General features: G+C 37.0%; 1 long non-coding RNA gene across 1 annotated transcript in view; it reads right to left on the reverse strand.

Annotated features, from left to right (window-relative positions):
- LOC132423408 (uncharacterized) overlaps positions 1-24,985 on the reverse strand; it is a 345,018-nt gene that overhangs the window by 263,064 nt on the left and 56,969 nt on the right. Inside the window, exon 3 of the long non-coding RNA XR_009518985.1 lies at positions 2,935-2,999. This is a non-coding gene — a long non-coding RNA (uncharacterized lncRNA). The remainder of the gene's footprint in view (positions 1-2,934; positions 3,000-24,985) is intronic.

Raw genomic sequence — 24,985 nt, forward strand, 5'->3', positions numbered from 1 at the left:
AATAGACACATTATAAATTAATGTGCAGAGTGCCCACCCCTTTTACAATTGCATTTTAATATAGATCTGGAACCTAGAAGCTCATTTGCGAGTCAAATCACAGAAAATGGTTCTCTTTCTACTCTCTTTTCCTTGAAAGTCCTTAATGAAGTCAAAAGTACAACTTCTGAACTCCCAGGACACAATGCTTTTAAATATTATTTCACTTGAATAGTTACAGGACAATTGTCCTTTTTTAAAAGATACTTTTCTGGGTTTTGAGATCCCAAAAATAAAGAAGGAGGCAAAATTTGCAATAATTAGCCTGAACAAAATAAAAATCTCTCTAACCTAAAGCAAGATCTTTCCTATTACCAATGAAGTATAAAATTTTTTCTGGACAAAAGAAACCTATTTAGGTTTAAATACAAATAAGGAGGCTCGATGCTTCTTGGGGTTTACTGATGTGCATGCAGGATGTTTGTTTTTAAAGAAATCACAATGTTTTAAGCATCAATTCATGTAGTTTGTCATAGTCCTGACATTTCTAGCAAAAAATTAAACCATTAAATCATACAGTTTTTAAAAGACTGATGCTAATATGTTTTTATAGGAACTATGTCTTATTAATCTTTTGGTAAGATGCTTTGCCAAAACGAAAAGAGGTCTTTTGCCACACGGCAGGCCAAAGGCAGTGCCATCCATTACAAATCCTGCCACTTGCATGGGAACGAATCATCAGAAACAGAGAAGTCCTAACATTCTTAGGGCATATCTTTCTTCTCTGAAATGGAGATTTGATGCAATCATTTTAATTTTTGGATAATTTATAGTGATGTGGAGATGGAGTATAGAGTCCTCTCTGGTTAAAGGCTACACCAGAGCTGTTCCCACCTCTGCCCCACAACTCAGGTGTAGAACTGAGTTAATAATACTCATGACACTCTGGCCTAATAGGTTGGTGCTATGTCCCTCCCTTGTATTTAATTCTTTTAGTCATGATTCCCTCAACCATTCCTCTCCCTATGGGAAGCACTCACTCTAATATGTTTACTATCTAAGTCATTGGATATATATACGTATCTTTATAAAGTACAAACACAGGCCTACAAGGCTATCCATGATCTGGTGCCCACTAACTCTGACTTTTGTCTCCTCCCATTCTCCCACATCTCATTCTACTTTAGCCACTCTGGCCTCCTAGCTATTTCTTGAACTTAACATGCACACCTCAGGGCCTTTGTCCTTGCTGTTTCTTCTGCCTGACACACTTATTGATCAGTCCACATGGCTCACTCACTTCCTTCATGTGTTTGTCCAAATGTCGCTTTGTTTTTAAAAAGGCGGAGGGAGAGAACTTTCCCTAATCGTCCTATTTTAAAGAGTAATCCCCCTTATCACTTTCTGCCTCTGTACCTTGGTTTTACTCAGTTGTAGTTATTGCCACCTGAGATACTTTTTGTACCTATCTTTGCTTTTTGTCTTTCTCCTTCAGTAGCATGAGAGGCAATAGGGCATCCTGGTTAAAAGGCAGACCCTAGAGATAGAGTTACTAGGCTTGCATTCTCACTCTACCACTTATTATGTGGTAGAGTGCACAGCAGGCAGTCCTATGCCTTAATTTCCTCTGCTCTAAAATGCGGATGCTGATAGTATTTACTTCATATGGTTACAATTTGATCTGCGACACAATCTACACTATTTAAGTATTACCTGCTATTACTATTTTACATTTATTTTTATTATTAGAATTAAGCTCCATGAAGGCAGGGACTCAGTTTTCTTTGTATTCCCATTTACTCATTAAATAAATGCTATTTTGCATGTGCATAGTTTTTTAAAGAAAAAATTTTAGGTATAACATGCATATAGAGAAATGAACATGGTACATATACAGCTCAGTGAATTTTCACAAATAAACCCATGAAACTACCACACCTGTTAAGAAATAAAACATTACCAGCTCACCAGAAGCCCAGCCTAATAACTCTAACCTCTCCCAAAAGGAAACTACTATCTTGACTCCTATCATTATAGATTAATTTTGCCCATTTTTTAAATTTATATAAATAGAATCATATAGTTAGTACTCTATTGTAACAGACTTCTTTCATTAGTTGTAGCATGGAGCAGTCATTTATTCATTCTCATGACTGTATAGTATTCCAGTGAACACTGGATTCCATTACAGTCTTCTAATGTGGAACTATACTATCATTTATTTACCCATTCTCTAGTTGATGGACACTTGGGTGGCTGGTTTCCAGTTTTGGACTGTTATGAATGGTGTTGCTACGAATATTCTCAGACATGTCTGGCGCACATAGGCATTCATGTGTATATACCTAGAAGATGAGTTTACTGGGAAATAAGGCATGCTTTTGTTTAGCTCTAGTAGATCCTGCCCAAAAGTTTTCCCAAATGGTTTTACCAGCTTACACTCCTTATAGCACGAGGTCAAAGTTCCAGTGTTCATGTATTTTTAAGCAACATAAATATTATACAATAGATTTTATTCTCTTTCCCACTTTTTTCACTGAATACTAAGCTTTTATGGTCTATATATGTTGCTGTACACTTATTCCCTCTAACTACTGCATAATATTTAGTATTATGCTTCCATCAATTGAATTCTTTTTCTGATTATTTGGAATGGTGCTTGTCAGTGTAGCAGGCTTTTGTCTGCCTGCCCAGCAACCATTCCCCTCTTCTTCCATCCTGACAACTAACTGTGCTCATTTACATAGACAAGTGCTCCAGCCCCAGCCCTCAGAGGTGACTCTTAGGTCATCCAAACAAATCCGGTACTTTTATTTCCCTTGTGACCCTCTTCTGGCCAATGAGACTTGAAGAGAAGTCTGTGCAGGATGGAACAGTGGGAAACAGGCTTCTTCTGCAAAGGTTTCTTACTTAGTTTTTCTACAGAAACACAAGGAAGATGTTCTCTTTTCTTACCTGGACATTGGTGTGAGATTGTGATAGCTGGAACTGCTGCAGCCATCTTGTGACCAGGGAGGGAGCTGGATGAAAGATGAAAAAAAACTGAGTCAATCATTACAGCACTAAGCCAGGAGCCAGGCTACTTCCAGACTTGCTAGATGAGAAAATTATTTTAATTGGATTTTCTTACTTGCAACCCAAATGGTCCCATTACAACAATTAAAATATTAGCATTGGCTTGTTCTTTAAAAGTTATTTTGTATTTAAAGTAGATTCATATAACACCATATCTCAGCCCCTTTACTTTGTTTTATATAATTTCAGTTTGATGCCCTTTATTCACCATGAGTTTAATTTTATGACACTGATCACCTAGCAAACAGTATCTCTTTCAACTTACTGTTCAGCATGTGCAACTTTTTCATTTATAATTTTAGAACATAGTTGACTTTGAACATAAGTAAGTAAGGAGCTCCCATAAGTAAGGAGCAGGGCTGGAATTTGAACCCAGCCCCATGAATTTATAAAACACATGCTTTTAGCCACTTTGCTATACGATTCATCTAATTTTTTACTGTGATAACTACATGCATATTTAACACCAGATGAGAGATGCCGTAATAAAGTTTTAGCCGTTTAAAGTAAGCTAAAGCAATAATTATAATATCTAACATTTATTGGGCACTTCCTGTGTGCTATGCAATCGTTCTGAATGTTTTAAACATATTTACCAATTTACTCTTTGCCAAATTTATCTTTAGATAAATAATGAATTATTTGAGAATAAACAGAGCAGCCTCAAGGAAAAGTAGGACTCAAATAATATTCTGATCATATTTAACATAGAAATAAACTGGAGGACAATTATTGTTTCATTATATCACCTAGGAACTTTTTCTCTTGTAATGGACCAAAAAAGTCCCAAATCAAACTGACCTAAGCCAAAAAGAGACTATTGACTTAAAAAGAGACTATTGACTTATGTGACTGGGAAATCTCCAGAGGCAGAACTCCTCTAAGTAGGGATGGATTCTGGGCTCCAAAATGTCCCACAGCTCATTTTTTCCATCTTTTCATTCTATCCCTATCAGCTACCCCCATTCTGTTGGCTTCTTTCTCAGACTCTAGTTGGTGGTTCCTGTCACCTCCAAGTACTCCCTTTCTGATGGCAAGATAAGAGGCAGCAGCTCTCCCACCTCACATATATTCAAGTTAAAAGCCAGAGCGACTTTTCTAACAGTCCTAGTATTACTCTGACTGCCCTGGCTTAAGTCACTGCCCACTGAAACTATCCTGTGGCAAAGGAGATGCAATTCCCTTACTTTTGGTTACAAGTAAGGAGATTTTGGTGAGGACAGGGAAACTCACTGATTGCCTTAGGCCAGAGTCGTGGCTCTACCTCTAGGACCAAAGGGTGAGGCTTCAGCCATATGAACTGGGAATAGGGGCAGAGAGGTCGGTCCTCAGAAGAAAATCAGTGAAATGAATGCTATTGCAGATGGTCCTCCAATGAACCACACCTCCTGTTTTTCACACCTTTTGTAGTCCCCTCCCTTCAAATCTGGGCCCTTTGACTAGATTTTTTTTTTTTAATAGACCCTTATTTTTAAGAAAAGTTTTAGATCTATAGAAAAAATAAGGTCATAGTACACACATTTCTCACATTGCCCCTCACCGAATTTCTCCTATTATTAACATCTTATATTTTCATGGTATATTTGTTACAATTAATGAAAACTTATTAATACAGTATTATTAACTAAAGTCCATATTAATTTATTCAGATTTCCTTAGCTTCTGCCTAATGTCATTTTCTGTTCCAGGACTGCATCCAATATACCACATTACATTTTCTTGTCATTGTCTCCTTTGTTTCCTCTTGGTTGTGACAGTTTTTCAGAATTTGTTTTTGATGACCTTAACAGTTTTGAGGGATACAGATCAAGTATTTTGTAGGATGTCCTTCTATTGGAACTTGTCTGATGTTTTTCTCATAATTAGACTGGGGTTATAGGTTTTTGGAAGGAAGATTACAGGAGTAAAGTGTCATTTTTATCACAACATATCAAGGATACATATTGTCAACATGATTTATCACTGTTGATACTGACCTTGATCATAAGGCTGAGATACTCTTTCTTTCCCCTGTTCTATTCTGTGCTGTTTGGAAGGAAGTCAATAGGAGCAGCCCACACAAGGAGCGGGGATTCATGCTTCCCCTTTTTGAGGGTGGAATATCTACATACATAAATTATTTGGAGTGCCACTTCAAGGGAGATGTCTTTTCTCCCACATTTACTTATTTATTTATTTTTTTAATCATTCATTTATATCAGTATGGACCCAATGGATCCCTATCTTATATTGTACTTTGGTTGATAGTCCAATATTATGTATTTATTTTATTGCTCAAATTGTTCCTGCTTTTGCTGTCGGGAGTTACATAGGTTGGCACCTGTGTATGACTAGCTTTCTACTAACTGAATGAAACAAATTCAGTTTCATTCAGTGATGCTTCCAAAGCTGGGTTACCAAAAGCCTTGCAGCTTCTGCAAGACTCCCTTGAAACTTTACTCTAGGAGAAACAGCCACCATGTAAAAATTCTAACTACTCTGAGATTGTATTACTATGAGGAATCCCAAGCTAGCCATGTGAAGAGGTCATGTGTTAATAGAAAGAGAGAGAGACCACCTTCTAGCTCTTCCAGCCATACTAGCCCAGGAGCCAAATATGTGAGTCAAGAAGCCATCTTAGATGTCCAAACCACTCAAGGCTTCAGATTACTCTAGCTCAGCCACCATCCGACTGCAACCACATGAGAGGCTCCAAGCAAGTATTCCAAGCTCAGCAGAGCCCAGTCAACCTACAGAACCGTCTGCGATATCAATGAATTGCTATTTTAAGTCACTAAATTTGGTGACTGTAGTAAAAGATTACTTAAACAGATGCAAAAATCTATCAGCTGTGGTATTAACTCTCAAACTAGAACAAGTTTTATTAAGCAGCATATGGTGATGATTTTCTTGTTTTATCACCCAGAAGAAATCATTTAACCAGACATATGTGACAAAAATGTTAATGGATCTTTTTCTTCTCAAATAAAGTTATTTACTTTCTGGGGCTCTTGAGGTAACATTTTGATCAGAAACATTGTTCCACAGAGATAGTTAGGCTTTCTCAAAATAGTAATCTCAGTTCAAAAACAGTAATATTAGTCTTGAATAACTCTGTTGCCTGCCTAACAATTAGTCACAGCAAAGTAGATTTTGCAATAGAATTTTCAGGTGGCAGAATCTTTAAGAATCCAGAAACCTGAAAGGTTTCCCAGTGTCATTGTGGGAAATATATTTCTACATTTGAGACAATCTAAGTTCTACTGGCACCCTTACAGGGGCATTCTACCAGAGGGCAGAACATGTTGCTTTTCTACATGAACTATACATTTCCAGGAGTTAAGGTCGGGGGACAGTGGAAGAGATGGGTACACAGTGAGGAAAGAAGCCAAAATTACACTTCCAGAAGAGACAAGTGTCGAGATTAGATTACCAGATACAAGGAGGCTGTCGCATCTTTTTCTTTTTTTCTTCAAGGGAAGATAGATTGGATTTCTATTTTATTCCTGGTTCCCCTCCTCTCTTTATTGATATTTTCTGTCTCTCATTGAGAACAGTTTGCTCTCATTTTATTTGCAAATATATTTAAGCTTCATTACTATGTATTCATTATATCTAAATTTGAAATAATTTGACTTGGCTTGGGTTTAAGTTTATCTTGAGATAATGAACCAAGTATTTGCCTAACAAATTAATAGAATAAACAAGGCTAAGAAGACTTTATTTCAAAATAGTTAAGATCAAAGTATTTCTCGTCTTAAATATTAACTGTGTGTCTACAAATACATATTGCTAATCTGCAAACAAGTCTTACCTATGCACAGGAGATTCAACTTGGAAACACATATTAATTAGTTTAAGTTGCCAAAACAATAAAAATATATTTCTTTTAAAATATTCACCAAGAAGGGGGACTTCCCTGGTGGTGCAGTGGTTAAGAATCCGCCTGCCAGTGTAGGGGACACGGGTTCGATCCCTGGTCTGGGAAGATACCACATGCCACGGAGCAACTGGACCCGTGTGCCACAACTACTGAGCCTGTGCTCTAGAGCCCGTGAGCCACAACTACTGAGTCTGTGAGACACAACTACTGAGCCCACATGCCACAACTACTGAAGCCCGTACGCCTAGAGCCCGTGCTCTGCAACAAGAGAAGTCACTGCAATGAGAAGCCTGCACACAGCAATGAACAGTAGCCCCCGCTCGATGAAACTAGAGGAAGCCTGCACACAGCAACAAAGACCCAACGCAGCCATAAATAAATAAATAAATAAATAAATAAATAAATAAATATTCACCAAGAAGGGCCACTGGAGTCTAGAGAAAGAAGCTTCCCTGAGACCAGAGACAGAGCCCTGAACATGAAGCCTGGGCCTTAGGAGGCATTTAATAAATGTGAACTGAATGAATAAATCAAAGGTTCAGACTTCAATAATTGAAGTTTAGGGATTTGTTTAACAGAGATGTCTCAAATGGCAGTTCATGGGCCAAATTCAGTCCACCTTCTTGTCTGGTTTGTCTACATATTGTTATATTTTGTCCCATTAAAAAGGTAGTAAATTCATTTGGTTAAAAATGGTATATAGCAGCGGTCCCCAACCTTTTTGGCATCAGGGACCAGTTTCGTGGAAGACACTTTTTCCATGAACCTGGAGTGGGGGTGGGGGGGATGGTTCGGGATGATTCAAGCGCATTACATTTATTGTGCACTTTATTTCCATTATTATTACACTGTAATATATAATGAAATAATTATACAACTCACCATAATGCAGAATCAGTGGGAGCCCTGAGCTTGTTTTCCTGCAGCTAGATGGTCTCATCTGGGGGTGATAGGAGACAGTGACACCTGAAGTGTGTTGCTTATGTCCAGTCTACTCCATAAGATGCAGCTTATCGGTGAGTGCACTTGCCACTCACTGATAGGGTTTTGATATGAGTCTGCAAGCAACTGATTTATTATGGTCTCTGTGCAGTCAAACCTCTCTGCTAATGATAATTTGTATTTGCAGCCACTCCCCAGCGATAGTATCACCACCTTAGCTCCACCTCAGATCATCAGGCATTAGATTCTCATAAGGAGCACGCAACCTAGATCCCTCGCATGCGCAGTTCACAGTAGGGTTCATGCACCTATGAGAATCTAATGCCGCTGCTGATCTGACAGGAGGTGGAGCTCAGGCGGTAATGCAAGCGATGGGGAGCAGCTGTAAATACAGATGAAGTTTTGCTCATCCGCCCACCACTCACCTTCTGCTGTGTGGCCCAGTTCCTAACAGGCCACAGACTGGTACCAGTCCATGGCCCAGGGTTGGGGACCCCTGGTATATAGTTAAAGGTCTCACTCCCACCTTTGTGTCTTATCTACCCACCTGCCCCCAGATTCTCTCAAGGTAATCTCTTTTATTAGTTTCTTGTGTATTCTTCTAGAGTTTCTTTAGGGCAATGGTAAGAAAGTATGCATAGATAATCTTAATTTCCCCTTTTTTACACAAAGGTAGAATATTATACATGATGTTTTTATCATCCTTTTTTCACTGAATTTAGACTTGGAGATCTTTTTCTCTATCACCCTAAACTAGTCAATTTCATTCACTGCTTTCATGTCCAGACATGGTAGGCATTTGAGTTATAGCTAGAGTAATACTACCAAAGGCAGAGTGGGAGAAGAGACTTGTTTTGCCCAATTTGTCGCATCAGAGTAGCTGAGCAGGAGTGGGGAGGCCACTACATAATAAGATTTCTTAAACATAGGAAGCTCATCCTCCTACATGTGAGTTACAATGAATGAATTACAAATACAACATCCACAGATTGTTAGCTGCCCCACTTCCCACCTAACACGCACACACACACAAAAACACACACACAAACACACACACACACACACAGACCTGAAAATGCTAAATCAGTGACAATGTCAGAATTCCTAAGTGATAAAATCTCAACACTTCCCTCCCTTTTCTCTAAGTGCCCAACCCCTCTATGCCAACTCCCCACAACACACTTTCCAGAGGTGAATTCACCAGATGTAGTGTTTCCCAGACTCAAGAATTTTAGGAGTCTTGTTAAAAATTTGGATTCCCAGCCCTATCCCTTGGATATTCTTATCAAGGTTCTGAATCTTTGCTTCTAGGGAAGAATATTTTAAGATGTTAAATACGTACTCATGCCTGTGTTGAAACAGTTCTCTTAGGGACTAGTCATTATAATTAGATCCTGAGTACCTTATTAGATGTCTTTTCTAATGGCTATTTTAAAGAAATCGTTTAGAGAAGAGCTTCTCACAGTTTTTCACTGTGCTAACATAAAAAGTTAATACTTGTTTGGCACACTGAAGGCCACTGTCAGCCAGAAGCAACAGATCCAGGGGTTTTAGAAGGATGGCAAGATAAAAAGTGGTACTTCATAGGAAATGCTTAGGAAATTTTGCTTTAGAGTATCTTGAGGGGAAGGAGAAAGGAAATTGGTATTTGTTTAGCTCTTGTATGCCTGGTGCTATGCTTAAAACTAAGGCTTTTATCTTGCATACAATCTACTAAGCATAGACAGATGTGTAATACTTCCTTCATTTTAAAGAAAAACAAACTAAGACAGTTGGTTTTAGATCAAACCTCTTCCAAAGGTAGAGTAAAGAACTAGAATTTGAACTGACATTTCTGGCTCCCACGTCCAAAACTTTCTTAACATTGCCTCAAATGGTAACCAATACATATCTCAAAGATTAAGGAATGTTCAAGAAAAACTTAAATGACACAACCTCTCCTGGATATATTTTGGCTTCAACCCTAGTTGCTGGTACTCATAGCACAATTCTCTTTGGGGTCGCCAGTCTCCAAGTTGGCTCCCAGTGGCCCCTAGGGACCCTGCCTTTTGGTATTCATGCTCTGGTATTCCTCCTCCCACATTCTATCAGGATTGGTCTGTATGACCAATAAAATACAGCAGACACAATGATATGTGATTTCAAAGGTTAGGTCACTCACTCTGGGAGAATCTAGCTCCCATGAGGTGAGGATACTTGAGCAGTCTCATGGAGAGGCCCACATGGTGAGGAACTGCCAGCAGTCATGGGAATGAGCCATCTTGGAATCAGTTCCTTCAGTACCAGTCAGGCCTTCAGATGACTGCAGTCCCAGCTGATCTCTCTCTCTTTTTTTTTTTTTAACAACTTTATTGGAGTATAATTGCTTTACAATGGTGTGCTAGTTTCTGCTTTATAACAAAGTGAATCAGTTATACATATACATATGTTCCCATGTCTCTTCCCTCTTCCGTCTCCCTCCTTCCCACCCTCCCTATCCCACCCCTCTAGGTGCTCACAAAGCACCGAGCTGATCTCCCTGTGCTATGCGGCTGCTCCCCACTAGCTATCTATTTTACATTTGGTAGTGTATATATGTCCATGCAGCTCTCTCACTTTCTCACAGCTTACCCTTCCCCCTCCCCATATCCTCAAGTCCATGCTCTAGTAGGTCTGTGTCTTTATTCCCGTCTTACCCCTAGGTTCTTCATGACCTTTTTTTTATTATTTTATTTTTTCTTAGATTCCATATATATGTGTTAGCATACAGTATTTGTTTTTCTCTTTCTGACTTACTTCACTGTGTATGACAGACTCTAGGCCCATCCACCTCACTACAAATAACTCAATTTCATTTCTTTTTATGCCAGCTGACCTCTTAATTGCAGCTTCATGAGACACCGTGAGTCAGAGCCCCCCAGCTAATCTGCTCCCAGATTCTGACTCACAGAAACTGTAAGATAATAACATGTTTATTGTTTTAAGCCACCAACTGTTGTAGTAACCTCTTATACGTCAATATATAACTAGTACAGGTTTCTATTACATAGATTGAAAAACAAAACACAGTAGATATTTGCCTCTGTTATATTGATATATTCCATAGCCACTTGAGGGGGGAAAAAAAAGCAAGATTTTTGTCTCTAAATAAATAAATAAATGAACTATTTTAAAAATATTTTTGTTATACTTTCCAAACACTGTTAACCTTTTATTTTGCTTTATCAAGGACTGGTACTGAAAATAGAACAAAAACCGCAGGGCAAGGTCACTTCAGCTAAATAGTGAGGGTAAATATCTGCATGAATTTGATGTTTGAACCAGTATGACTGAAAAATAAAATAACCTACCAAGTGGGAGGGAGAAGTGGTTTTGTAAATGCAGCTCAGTGCTGTGCCAGACTCTGGCATACAGCTTCTGATGACAAACTATGTCTGCAGGCTAAAGACGTAGTACATGTTTGCTCACTGGTTTATCAACTAGAAAACAAGGACCATCTGTTAATTACCATCAGAAGACCTGGAGAGAGAAAATAAATGGAACTGAATTTTCCTCTGTTCAAGGTGTTTTTTTTTTTTTTCTTTTTCTTTCTTTCTTTTTTTTTTTTTTGGTCATGATCTGGGAAAAGAAAGCTATAATTAGGTCTAAAGAAATTTCATTTAAATCTGCAATAACTTCTTGATCATCCACATAAAAATGTTTCCAAGAAAGGAATTAATACCTAAGTGAAATATAGCAAACAGGTCATAATGACATGATAAATTTTCACTGTATTATGGGGATACCAAATATTACCATGATACATTTATTTTTGCCAAGTATATTTTGTAATTATTTTTATCCACTACCTATCAAAGCAATATGGTATAATAGGTTAATACTCTAACTCACAATTTCTAAACGAGAGAACTTGGACAGGCTAGATAAGTACAAAAGTGGTTTCTGTAAACAGTAGGGCTAAACCTGGGTAATATTATCTAGCTCTTGGGCACTTGTCTTTCATATGGCAAGTCACAGAATGGGGGTGGAGGATGAAGGGGAAAAGAGGTGGTGAAGAGAACCACTTAAAAATAACCTCTTCCCCCTTATCCTCATCCCCAGGTATCTGGTATTCTTAAGCTCTTTCCATCCTGCTCTAAATCTTTCAAGGGACTGCAAATACTGTTGTTTGTTGTATATACCTATGACCTAAAGCCAAACTGTCCGCAATCCCATCCTACCAATCATTAACCTAAATGAGCCTGACCCAGCATGGGCCTCCAGGTTACTGTCTAACAGGCAGGTCCATTGCCCTCTATCCAGTAAATCTCAGGCATATGAGAGAAGCAGTTTACCCAGGCCTATCTCTAACATCTGTAGGAATGGAGCAAGAACACAAATGGAGGGCCATATTTAAAAGTTACGGATCACGATAACAAAATTGTTATCTAAAATATGTCTTATCTTCCCATCTTGACTATCTTATAACAACAAAAAAATTTTAAGTATGTGCAAAGCTATGGGTTTTATATGACTGAAAATCAGCAAAATAACAAGCACTACTAAATGTAATTATTGCACCTGTCTAAGTGATAGTTGGATGAGTAATAAAGATATCTATAATTAATAAAATATTATATATTTATTCTATAAAATACATTTTTCTTGCCTTTGGCTCACCAAAATTATTAATTATGTTGTTAAATCAAGATTTTCAGGGAATTCCCTGGCAGTCCAGTGGTTAAGACTTCGTGCTTTCACTGCCAAGGGCCCTGGTTCAATCCCTGGTTGGGGAACTAAGATCCCGCAAGCCGTGGCAAAACCAAAAAAAAAAAAAAAAAAAAAAAAAGATTCTCACATAATTTGAGTTCTGAGAGGAAATGCCAAATAAATGACTTTCATGGGTTGAAATTATTACATAGTTTTTATTAATTCCCTTTGGAAAAACCTTAGCTGTGCTGAGATAGTGGCAAATGGAATTGTCAGTAAAATTTTTAAAGCAACGTTCAGTTCAGAAGTGACCATTTATTTCACATATCATGCTCAAACACTGTAATGGGTTTGCATATGATAAATTATCATCTCAAAAAAAATTACAAAGTATTTTAATTTCATCATATAGGTTGCTATCACATTGTGATTTTTCAGGATCTCTTAAGACAAGATGTAGATTCATATAATAATTCTTAATTCTTCTGCTTTCATAGTTTTCAATTCTGGAATATTATAAAAAATTAAAAATAGCATTGTTCTTCAATTTGTTTAAATCTTTCTTTGGTCTCTAATGGTCAGAAAATAGCCTTTATAGAAGTTAGTTTGGGGATTTTTTTTTTTTTTTTTTTTGGTATGTGAATCTTCTTCGGAGTCATGTGAACATTTTTATTTCTTCATTTTAATTTTATAATTTTTTTTGGATTGTCACATTTGCTGCATATTGTACATGTAGTTTCTTTCTATTTATAAAAACCACTTCTTTAAATTTTAAGTTTTTTCAATCCTTTTAAAAGTAAGTAGCCAAATTTAGATTTTTTTTTCTTTAAACTTTTGCTAATATTATTAAAATAGCAAATAAATATGTGGATAGACCTACTCAAAATTAATTTCATTTTCTGCCAAAAATCACAATTCACTATTTGAGAAGTTTTCAGTTATTACACTTGACTGTCCTAGTACATTTTGAATCTTGTTTAAATCTAACTGCTTTAGCAGCATTTGATCAGCACTCCCAGTGTTTATCCATGAGTACCTATTAGGGCAAATTCTGTTTTTCTCAAGATGTTCCACCTTTGGACAGACCCTGAAAATATTGTATATAATGTTTAAACTGTTCCAAAGAATTTCAACAATATCAACAGTATTGAGACCATGTCTCTTAGTAACAAATTCAAACCATGTACTGTAAATGGCATAAAGAATCCTTCTGGATTTTTCACCAAAATCACTTCTGTTCTTATCAGCCATGTTACTACCAGTATCATAGTTTTGCTCTCAACAATGTTTTAAATTAGAGCCTAATACTGAAGTTGTTTTTTCAATTCTCCCTACAAGTAAAAAGCCGTACTTTTTACAACAGGTTTGAAACCAATGAAATATTCATTAGTTTAAACTTCCTTGCTTTCTTCTCCTGGTCACTCAACATATATGTAAATAAAGGTTATTTATGTAGTAATACTTTAGATCCTGGTACAACCAAGTTGAACTGAATAATTTTTCCTTTTTAAAATTTGGGAGATGACTTTTTATCTCATTTTATTATCTCTTAAATTAATAATTTCATTTTTAATTCCCCTTACTAGAGAACTATCATTTGCTTCATTATATTTTACCCATCTTAAGTTTTTGGTCATTCTTTCATCAAATTTCAAAATCATTTCTACATATCCAACACTTGCCATTATGTTCTATAAATATTTTGCTGTTCTTCCATGAAAGGCATCATTAAACTTGCCTGAATATTAGACACACAATTATTCTTTAAAGAAGATTATGCTCATGTACTAGTTTGACATTTACTTTTATTTGTGGAATATTATTGGTTGTTTGCTGGTTGTTTGATTACTTTTTCAGTTCTAGTAATTACATCTGTACTTTTCTGTGTGCAAAGGTCATTTCATGGTATTTTAATTGAGAATTTAAGTTTATTATCACAAATACATTCATTGGCTGAAGTCTATCATAAAGATTAGTTGTGAAATATGTTAACGGTGATAACAAAATAGTTTCTAAATAGAGACTCTAAAAACCAGTTTCTACAACTTCCTTCTATTTGAAAGAAGTTTGGAATAAAATGAAATATAAAAATTCTGCCATGTTCATGTAATAGAAAATCGTAATCATTAATTTGAAACTGAATGTGTTTTACTAGCAATGTTCTCAAACTGTCAGAACGACATGGCGTCACCATTTCCAAGAACATCATCTAGTCAAATGCTCTGGAGGATTTCTTCCTGTATTTGCTGATTTCAAGACCAGTTGTTTCTCTAGCGTCTACAGGGTAGGCTAGAGTTACTTTTGTTGTTTCTGGGTTATGAAAGTGATATAAAATTGATTCTTTTTCATTCTCATTGTTTTAATTAGTAACTAAATCTTCAATTAATGCAGAATATAAAGTTGAAAGAACTATTTTATCTGACCTACTTACATTGTAGGTTTGATGAGAATAATGTTCTTGTTAATTTGCATTGTTTTGATCAGTAGTTAAATCCTAATTAAAAAAGAACTTGTAATCTCTTGTTTACAAATTTCTATAAGGGTCATGCTCAACAGAAGTCTGCTCACTTCCATTGTTTCTATATTTTTATTTTAATTAAGTAGAACTCTTCTTTGAAAATTTTCTATTTCTTTTTTCTTTCTAGCTTTTTTTCTTTTCTAATCTCTATTCTTGAATCCTTTATTTCTATCACAATTCCCTATTCTTCACCTGTCCTCATTTTCAATGATCTAAAAGATTTAAAAGTAAAATGTTATCGTATAAAGGGTATAAAATTTGGATATATTTTAATCAAAAATGTAAAGTAAATTTAAAATACAGAAAAATGAAAACTTTTCACGTGTTAACAGCTATTTTTCTTCTAAAATATACAAAATTATGAAAATTACAAGGTAAAATATAAACTATAATGAATATCAAATTATAAAGTGAAATTAAATAATGCTGGAATTTTTATTTTAAAATTTAATTAATCTTATTAAACATTTTTATAAAAATAAAACTATTTGCATTTCTAGCATTCAACATCCATCTAGTTGTCAATGTTAAGAACTGGTATCACACTTTAAGTATATTACATCTAGACACAGATGCTTACAAATTTAAGAGCTATATGATTGTTTAGTATTGCAAAATATTCCTCAGCCATCATATGCAATAATTTCAAATACTAAGAATATCTGGAGTAAGTCCAGAACCATGAATTGCTTTATGTGGAGAAAAGCAAGAAAATGGATACTCAGCACTAGTGGGAAATGAAACTTCATAATGCAAGCACCCATTGTATTCATGCTATGAGAAGGATTTGACAAGTTAATTAATCTATCTGTTCTCTTATTTAAGTGTTCTGCTCTTCAAATCCTCCCTGGATGGTTGAAGCTTTCTCCTTTTGTTATGGTGAGGGTAGCATAACCCATAATACTTCATAGCATTTGAATGCAACTGCTAATGAGTGTTAGGCACAAGCATGAATGTTTAGTGCCAGAAGTGCCTACTGGCAGTTAATAATTTATTGTTTATGTGTTGTATACATTTGTGATTTGAGGGTCCTCTGAAGCACAGGGCCCAGAGCCTCTTTTTCCCAGTTCTAAGTATGGTACTGAGCTCATCTTTCTACATTTCCTCTCTTCCTTTCTTAGGCCACTGCCTCAGTGCACATCAAAATCACAGCCCCTACTCCCAGCCCAGTTTAAGGCCCTGACTAATTAATTTACTCTTTCAGCCATTCCATGATTTATTTAGAATTTGAACTGAAAAAGTTCTTCAGACTCTCACAAGTTGTACAACATTCTTTGTGAGAAGAGCAGAAGTCCCTCTAGTAAGGATGGGCTATCAAACTTTTGTACATGATGTTCCCTCACCTGAAACACTGTGCTCTCCTCTCCTCAGATATTTGACTCCTTTAGATCGCAGCTCAATTGTAACTTCCACGAAAAAGCCTTCCTTGGCAGCCCCAATTAGTTCAAATCCCCTTTGGATATGTTTCCCTAGCATCTTGTTCTATGTAACAGAGAGAGGATTTTATATTTATTTCTGTAATTTGGTTAGCATTTGTCTCGCTCCATAGAGAGAACTGACACAAGGACCGTGTCTGAGTGTGTTTTGGCACACCATTACATCCCCAGAGCTTAGCCCATGTTGTACACGTAGAAGACACTGAAGATTTAATTAATTGGGAGCCATTTAGCTGCATCTTACATTCTGTTTTATTTCTTGCCTTTAGACGTTAGTCAATCATGTGGCTAAAAACAAAATCTATTTGTCTTTTAGATCTCAGCTTAATAATATCTTCTTGTGTAAGCTTTCCCACACCTAACTAATTCAAATCTCCTTGTTTTTTTATGTTGGAAAAAACTGTAAACTCCAATTGGCCTCCCGACATGATTTCACATCATGTGTTTACCCCTGAACACCTGTGCTCCAGTGAACTCTCCCCAAAGCTGTGAAAAATACTGTATTAAAAAGACTGGCTGTGTGGTGGGCAAAGTGCATTACAACACTCTTAGGAATATTTTCACTTGCTTAGCAAAACCTGAAGTTTGGCCACAGAGCATGGCCAATTTTAGCAATAGGTATATTTTCCCCAAATCAAATATTTTGAACACTGACTGACATGGGAACTAGGAAATACATTTTCTAACATGATCATATTTCTTTAGGTAGTTCAGGATTTATCCTCAGCATTCAGTTTTACCTGGACACCAAGCAGCCAGGGAAACACAAACAAATATTTCTGGAAAGTTTCTTGACTCCTTTTTTGCAAATTTTAACTTCATTACCATGAAATCATTTGTTTATTATAGAATGACTTTCATCCTGGTTCTGCTGAGAACTTGAAAAACTAGACAAACAAATGAATGATGGTAAAGTGTCTCTCTCCATTTTCTCACTACTCCCAATATTTAGTGGACACAGAGCAAACTTTAATTTAGATCCCTGCCTCTTCTGCTTTCCTATACATGTCTGTAGGATATTTGGTCCCTGACTCTTTACACAATTTTCCTTGTACTTAAAAAAAAAAAAAAAAAAAAGAAAGTAAAACTGGACTATAATAATTGGACACTGACATCACAATCCACAAAATAACTGTTGTTGAATTGAATCAGCAGTGAAAGTTCTTCACTAGATTTTTTTTTTTTCCCATTTGAGTCTTCATCTATTTTAAGCAATGGCATAATGGAAATGGCAAATCAAGATGGACATAGTCAAAAGGGGTACCTCATTCTCATGAGTTATTGAGTGTCCATGTGGCCTGGGGGGACTGGCTAGGTTGTCTCAAACAGCTGAACTTTCTACCCAAAGTGACTGAAAGGTAGAGAAGGATTTTATTAAAATTAGTCAGTTGAGAGAAACATGGGAAAGCATCAGACTACACTCAAACTCAAATGATCAAGCTCTGGTTCATTGGCTCAATCAGAAGCTTTACTAAGTGAGACTCAGGAGCAAAATTTGTTAATGTGTTAAAAAATAAATTAGCAAAAAAATCTCATGCCAGGGCTTCCCTGGTGGCGCAGTGGTTGAGAGTCCACCTGCCGATGCAGGGGACACGGGTTCGTGCCCCGGTCCGGGAGGATCCCACGTGCCGCGGAGCGGCTGGGCCCCTGAGCCATGGCCGCTGAGCCTGCGCGTCTGGAGCCTATGCTCCGCGGCGGGAGAGGCCACAACAGGGAGAGGCCCGCGTACCGCAAAAAAAAAAAAAAAAAAAAAAAAAAAAAAAAAACTCTCATGCCAGAAGGCCTGACCTCCATTTGGAATTATTCTGGCAAAAAAAGTGTACCATCAAGTTCTGAGAAAGCGTGTATTGCACACCCTAATTCTGTGGCCTTAGAAACAGGGGAGGGAAAAAGATCTACATTTTTTTCTACTCATACGAAAACAAGGCCAAAATTGCTTTGAGGTCGTCACTTCACACAAAATAGCATTAATCTTTTTTTTGAAATCAAGGTAATATGTTAGATGTAGGGAGCTTAGCTCATCTGTTTTTATCCGGCAATACAATGGAAATAGAGGTCCTAATAACTGTCTATTATCTTGCTTCTAGCTATAAGAGACATACATCAGTAGTTTTATCTGCTGTAAAACAGCAGATGTTTCTGCTGAGATTCTACCTTCCCTTTAGAGCAAACAAAGCACTTTTCTTAGTGGTTGAGAAGAGTCAAGGAAGGAGTCCTACTGAAGCCTTGTCCAATACCCAGGAGCTCCAAATAGCACTGCCATATTGCTTCCCACCTGGCCTCAACTGGGAAGTGAAAGATTATTAAAATGTTTCAGTCATTTTCAAGTGCTGGAATGTTTTAACTTTTTGCCTTTACAAAAGCATCATGTAAGTATGCTTTTCTTTCCTTTTCCCCCCTCCTTTGGATTAGTTGTTTCTCAGTTACTTTTTAACCATGGGTAAATAAAGAAATGACTGAACTTGTTAAGTGCTGGTCCTGATATAATATGAGTAGTAAATTGAAATCCTTTCCTTTAAAATAATAAAATAAACTTTGATGATATACTAGAGGTATAGATTGCTAAAAAATCACGAGGCAAATACCGGACAATCTTTCTGCAGTATTTTCAGTTAGTGTTAACTTTAGGGATTATGGTTTTAGTAAATACTTTGCCTCCAGTGGATGATAATAACTCTGTGGCTTTCGTTAGCGATTTCATTTCTTGGCTAAAATTACTCTGAAATAAAGGAAAGTCTGTGTTTATTTTGTAACGATTTCATTAGTGGGTTATATATTGCATTTTCTCATTGGTCAGTTTTATTAGGGGGAGACAGGAAAGTAATTTCCAAGAGATTTTTATCAAATATCCAGTTTCTAAGGTAAAGTTGGAAACAAAATTTCTTCTCCTTATCATGTTGCTTAAGTCTTATTTTTTATTCCTACCCTTTATTATTTAACTGGCCTGTTATACAAAATAGGATTGTAAGATTGTCTCATAACATTGCTATGTCCTTAAAAATTTCCATGACCCATATTTTGGATTATACCTTCAAGACTTTTAAATAGTGAATAATTTTATGCTTATCCAGGACCCAAACTTTCCATTACTGTTCCTGTTTTCTGTGTCCCAGTTCATAGGTTTTTAGCATAAAGCAGCCATAAGAAGAAAACATATTTCAGAGGTTCTGAAAGCAAGAGAGATTTGGAAACCTCAAATCCCCCCACTAGTCTTGAGCCTAGCTATAGTCTGATAGTATTAATTTGTTACTGGGCCAAGGTGAGAGGGGAGGCCCAAACAGCTTCCACAAGTAGTATTTCAAAGTAAAAAGTTAAGACTCTCATCAGCAAAGTGAAACCAAGAACATCATTTTCACCAAAACATAATGCCCTTCACCCTGACCCCACAAGAGTTATTTGTCAAGAGCCATCATAAAATCATCTAGATACTGACCCTTTAACCCATGTTTCACACAAATGATTAAACCATCATTTCCTACTTTATCTAGAGCACATCCTCCCCTCTACTTACCACCATGGCTGCACAATCACATGGGAAGTAGTGTGGGAGATGCCTGGAGGGAAGAAAGGGCAAGAGATGATGCCTGTTCTACCTCCTTCCCCCAGCTACCCTTGAACAGGTTGGGCTATATCTGAAAATTTTCCAGAGACTTCCTTCCACCATCACTATTGCCACATAGAGACTTGGTGATGGTTGGTCTGTGTGTCAACTCGGCTATGCTATAGTACAAAGTTATCTAATCAAACACTAATCTAGGTGTTGCTGTGAAAGTATTTTTGTAGATGTGGTTAATATCTACAATCAGTTGATTTTAAGTAAAGGAGATTATCCTCAATAATGTGAGTGGGCCTCATCAATCAGTTAGAAAGCCTTAAGAGCAAAAACTGAAGTTTCCGGTGGAAGAAAGAATTCTGTCTCAAGACTGAAACATCAACTCCTGACTGTGTTTCCAGCTGCCCTGCTTGTCTGCCCTACAGATTCAGGCTTATCAGTCCCCACAATCTCATAATTCCAATTAATTAATTAAACCCTGACTGGTACAGAACCTTATTCCATTCTTGCTCCTTTCTTATTGGATTGTATATTGTGAATTAAGAGAAGGAGTCATGAACAGACAAGACTATTCATGTTGGAGAACTACAGTTCTAAAAACTATGCTTAATACTCGGGAGGATTCCTGGAGGAAACTAGAACAAAGCTTTCCCCCATGTTTGACTATGTATATGTGAGGTACTACTGCATTAGATGCCTTTCCTATACCTTTGTTTGCCTTGTTTTAAATATGTTATTGTATTTGCACTACAGGTAAGGTCTCACAATTCTGCCTCAATTTTTTGGCAAATGTTTACAATACAAATCAGTTATTTTTGTTATAAAAACCCATAATTCTTGACAGTATGACATATATTTTGGCATCTAAATATTTCATTTTAATAGTGTTTGGGTATAGATGTATTTGATCTAATTATATTTAATTAGATCATTCAAGTTAATTGAAAATCAGTCATTCTTTTAATATGAAAAGCCATTTCCTGGAAATTTTTGCACAAACTTCAAAAACTAACTGAATTGTGAAAGTGGAAAATACTGATCAACAGGGATCTTGTAAATAATACTAGCTTTAAACAACTGAAAGATAGGATTTTTTATGCACAAAGCTGGTTTCTTGTGGCATGCTTCTAGAACCCTAAATAGGGGGAGGCAGCTATGATTTTTTTTAATTATTGTTTTGTATGAAAAACTGTCATGTCAGCTAATCTTCCATCATAAAATGTTTAGGAACTTCAGAAAGTACACAGTTATACTGATAAAATTCTCTGCATTCATTCCATGATACTGAAGTTACTAATGATTCTTAGTTGAACAATCTCACTTGCTTCCCTGCTCTATACTGCATTATGAACATTCTAAATTTGCAATCATTTATAAAGAAACAGGAAAAAATACCAGATCCTACAAAATAGGATATGAAATTCTAATTTAATTAAAATTTAAATACATTTTAAAGTATAAAGTTCTGACTAATCTTAGAATCATCTAGGGTAACTGAATTAAATATCTCTCTTTTGAAAATAAATGTGAAACAAATGTAGTAACATACAAGACTAGAGGACTGATCTATTTACAACCATTTTACTTTTGAGATGTGTTGTAAATCTGCTCTTATTTTTATTGGCATTTAGTCTTCTTTGCTTTCAGAGCCATTTTAAAAAGAGAGAGAATATATACCTAATTTCTGAGCAGGTATTGGCTTATAATTGAGTCCAAAAAAAAAATCATATTATTTCTGATATGGGAGGCAACTTATCATGTCGTTAAGGCAACCAGACCTGATATAAATCCTAGCTCCACCACTTTCCAGTTGTGAGACTGCCAAATTAACTAGTCTAGGCTTCAGCTTCTTCAAATGTAAAAATAAGGATAGTAATATCTTACTCGCCGAATCATTGTAATGACAAATAAATCTTTATACGTATATATTTAAAAACAAGTAACTAGGGCTTCCCTGGTGGCGCAGTGGTTGAGAGTCCGCCTGCCGATGCAGGGGACACGGGTTCATGCCCCGGTCCGGGAGGATCCCACATGCCGCGGAGCAGCTAGGCCCATGAGCCATGGCCACTGAGCCTGCGCACCCGGAGCCTGTGCTCCGCAACGGGAGAGGCGACAAGTGTGAGAGGCCCGCGTACCGCAAAAAAAAAAAAAAAAAAAAAAAAAAACAACAACAAAAAAACAAGTAACTATTCACACATACCCATTACATACATAAAGCATTTAACATGGTACTTGGCAAATAGTATATGCTCAATAAATGGTAGATATCCTCCCAATTTAGAAATTGTCTGTACCCAAAATCATTAAAGTTCTATTCTGAGAAAATATATCTTCTTGTTCAATATATTTTAAAACTAAATAACATACAAAATGTGTGTTTAGCCTTAGTCATCACTGTGAAACATAAAACACAAAACTTTTTTGGTTATAAGCAACAGAAATGGACTAAAGTAGAAAATGAACTTCTGGAAGGTGTGATATACCCCCAGAAACCATGGAAAGATCAGGAATCAGGCAGTTCTGGAGGTCTAAACAGACTTTTCTTTTCCTCTTCAGGATTTTGCTGCTACAACAATTCTATTCCAATTGTTTCAGTCATTCTGTCACTCATGATTCAAATTCCTAACATCTAAGCACTCTAGACTGGCTGAAGCAAAATAGAACCTCCACAGTCACATTTGCTTTGCTCCCCACGAGCAAAGTCCAACGGCTGTTCTATAGAAAGGACAAAGAGGTGCCAATGAGAAAACAAATGCCCTATATGTATAAAAGTATTGCCTTTTATTGTTTTTCAGAAATCACATGCCCTTATAATTCACAATAATCACACATACTGGATAGATAATAAGGGTCAGAAACTATGTTATTTCTTTCTTTCTTTTTTTTTTTTTTTTCGGTACGCGGGCCTCTCACTGCTGTGGCCTCTCCTGTTGCAGAGCATAGGCTCCGGACGCGCAGGCTCAGCGGCCATGGCTCACGGGCTTAGCCGCTCCGCGGCATGTGGGAGCTTCCCGGACCGGGACATGAACCCGTGTCCCCTGCAACAGCAGGCGGACTCTCAACCACTGCGCCACCAGGGAAGCCCCAGTTTTATTTTTCATTCATGCTATCTATCCATGTGACGTGGCAAGGGTTCTGCTCTTTGTAGAATGATGGAGCATCTGCTGTCTGAAACAAAAGCTAGTTGCCATGCAGGGAGAAGAGAAAGATGGCGACTTATGCCCTGACTCCTCCCTACAAGTCATGTGGCCATGACCTATTTCTTTTTGTTTTATTTTATTTTATTTTTGGCTGGGTTGGGTCTTCGTTGCTGCGTGTGGGCTTTCTCTAGTTGCGACGAGTGGGGGCGTTGTGGAGCGCGGGCTTCTCATTGCAGTGGCTTCTCTTGTTGCGGAGCACAGCCTCTAGGCGAGCGGGCTTCAGTAGTTGTGGCACACGGGCTCAGTAGTTGTGGCTCGCGGGCTCTAGAGTGCAGGCTCAGAAGTTGTGGCGCATGGGCTTAATTGCTCAGCAGCAGGTGGGATCTTCCCCGACCAGGGCTCGAACCCATGTCCCTTGCACTGGCAGGCAGATTCTTAACCACTGCACCAGGAGGGAAGCCCCATGACCTATTTCAAAGAAGAAAAATACAAACCTACCTTGTGCCCAAAGGAGGAGACCAGAATATTAGTGAATAGTCCTAGTGACTGTTAGGCACAAACACATAGCTAGAAAGTTGGGGAGCAGGATTCAAACTCAGGCATCCTAAAAAAATGAGAGGTCTCTTAAGTTTTGTGTACCTACCAAGGAGAGTGAGTAGGAGAAGTCAGTCACATCCTTTAGAGAGTTCCATTCTCTCTTTGCAAAAGTTTTCTTTACCAGGTCTTGCTTAAATGCTATCACATTGGAGAAATTATAGTTTCAAGGCAGCCTTGCCCTTAGTACAAGTCATGCAGTTAGCAGTTACATTTTAATGCCAATGGAAAAAATGCAGAATAATCATTTTTATTTACTTTCTGGGGGTGAAATGCTCCTTTTGCATTGTCTAGGGATAACACAAATGGAACTCCTTTAGGAAAAGAAACTGGCTTTAGTATAATGAAGCATTCTATAACCTTGCGTGATCAACAATAATAATCACTGACCTCCCTGGAGCATGTTTATGCTTACTTAATCTAAACAAGCTTCCTTATCAAGTAATTTGTGCTTGAAAGTAAGCAAATGAGGTTTGATTCCTTTTTTGTCTTTTGATAGTTGCATTGGATCTTACTGTTTTAGATTTCAAAATAGTTTTTCTGCACTTTTCCCTTGGTAGCCTCTATTGGGAGAAGATGAACATGCCCAAGTTTATACTTTACCGATTTGCAGAAGTGTGTTGGATGTTTACATATCTTCTGCATGACTCCAACGTAGGGAAATATTCTTTACAAATTTCTTGCAGAAGAAAAGAAAGATTGGCAAGGGGACTAAGTGCATAGATACCTACGTTTTCCACAGGGCAAAGTAAGGAAGGCTACACAGTACCAGCAACTAAATTACTTGGAGTAAACTTAAATAATTAACTTGGCTTTTATACTGACTTCAGGACTTTTCGAAACATGTATGTGGTTTTACTTACTATATAAAATAAATGTAGCCTAAATAAAATTTAACATAAATTTTTGTAAACTTAGGAAAGTGAGACACATTCCACATTTTGTGGCTCAGCTTACATAGTCTGTGATCCATGTAAACAAATAAAATTAGTGCCTTAATCTCTAACCAGAGTCAAAAATTTAAGCTCTAGTCTAATTCTATTATGACTGAAGTAAATGCTAAGAGGGGACCTACTATTTTTATATCGTGTTTTCTTAGTATTTACAATAGCAACAAGCACACAGATCTTTTTTCTGGTGCCCCAAAGAAAAGATTTATTGACTCATAATAATAACATGAAGTGTTACATAACTACAAATTATTTTTAATATCAGCAA

Source organism: Delphinus delphis, chromosome 3, assembly GCF_949987515.2.
Source record: "Delphinus delphis chromosome 3, mDelDel1.2, whole genome shotgun sequence".
Lineage (NCBI taxonomy): Eukaryota > Metazoa > Chordata > Mammalia > Artiodactyla > Delphinidae > Delphinus > Delphinus delphis.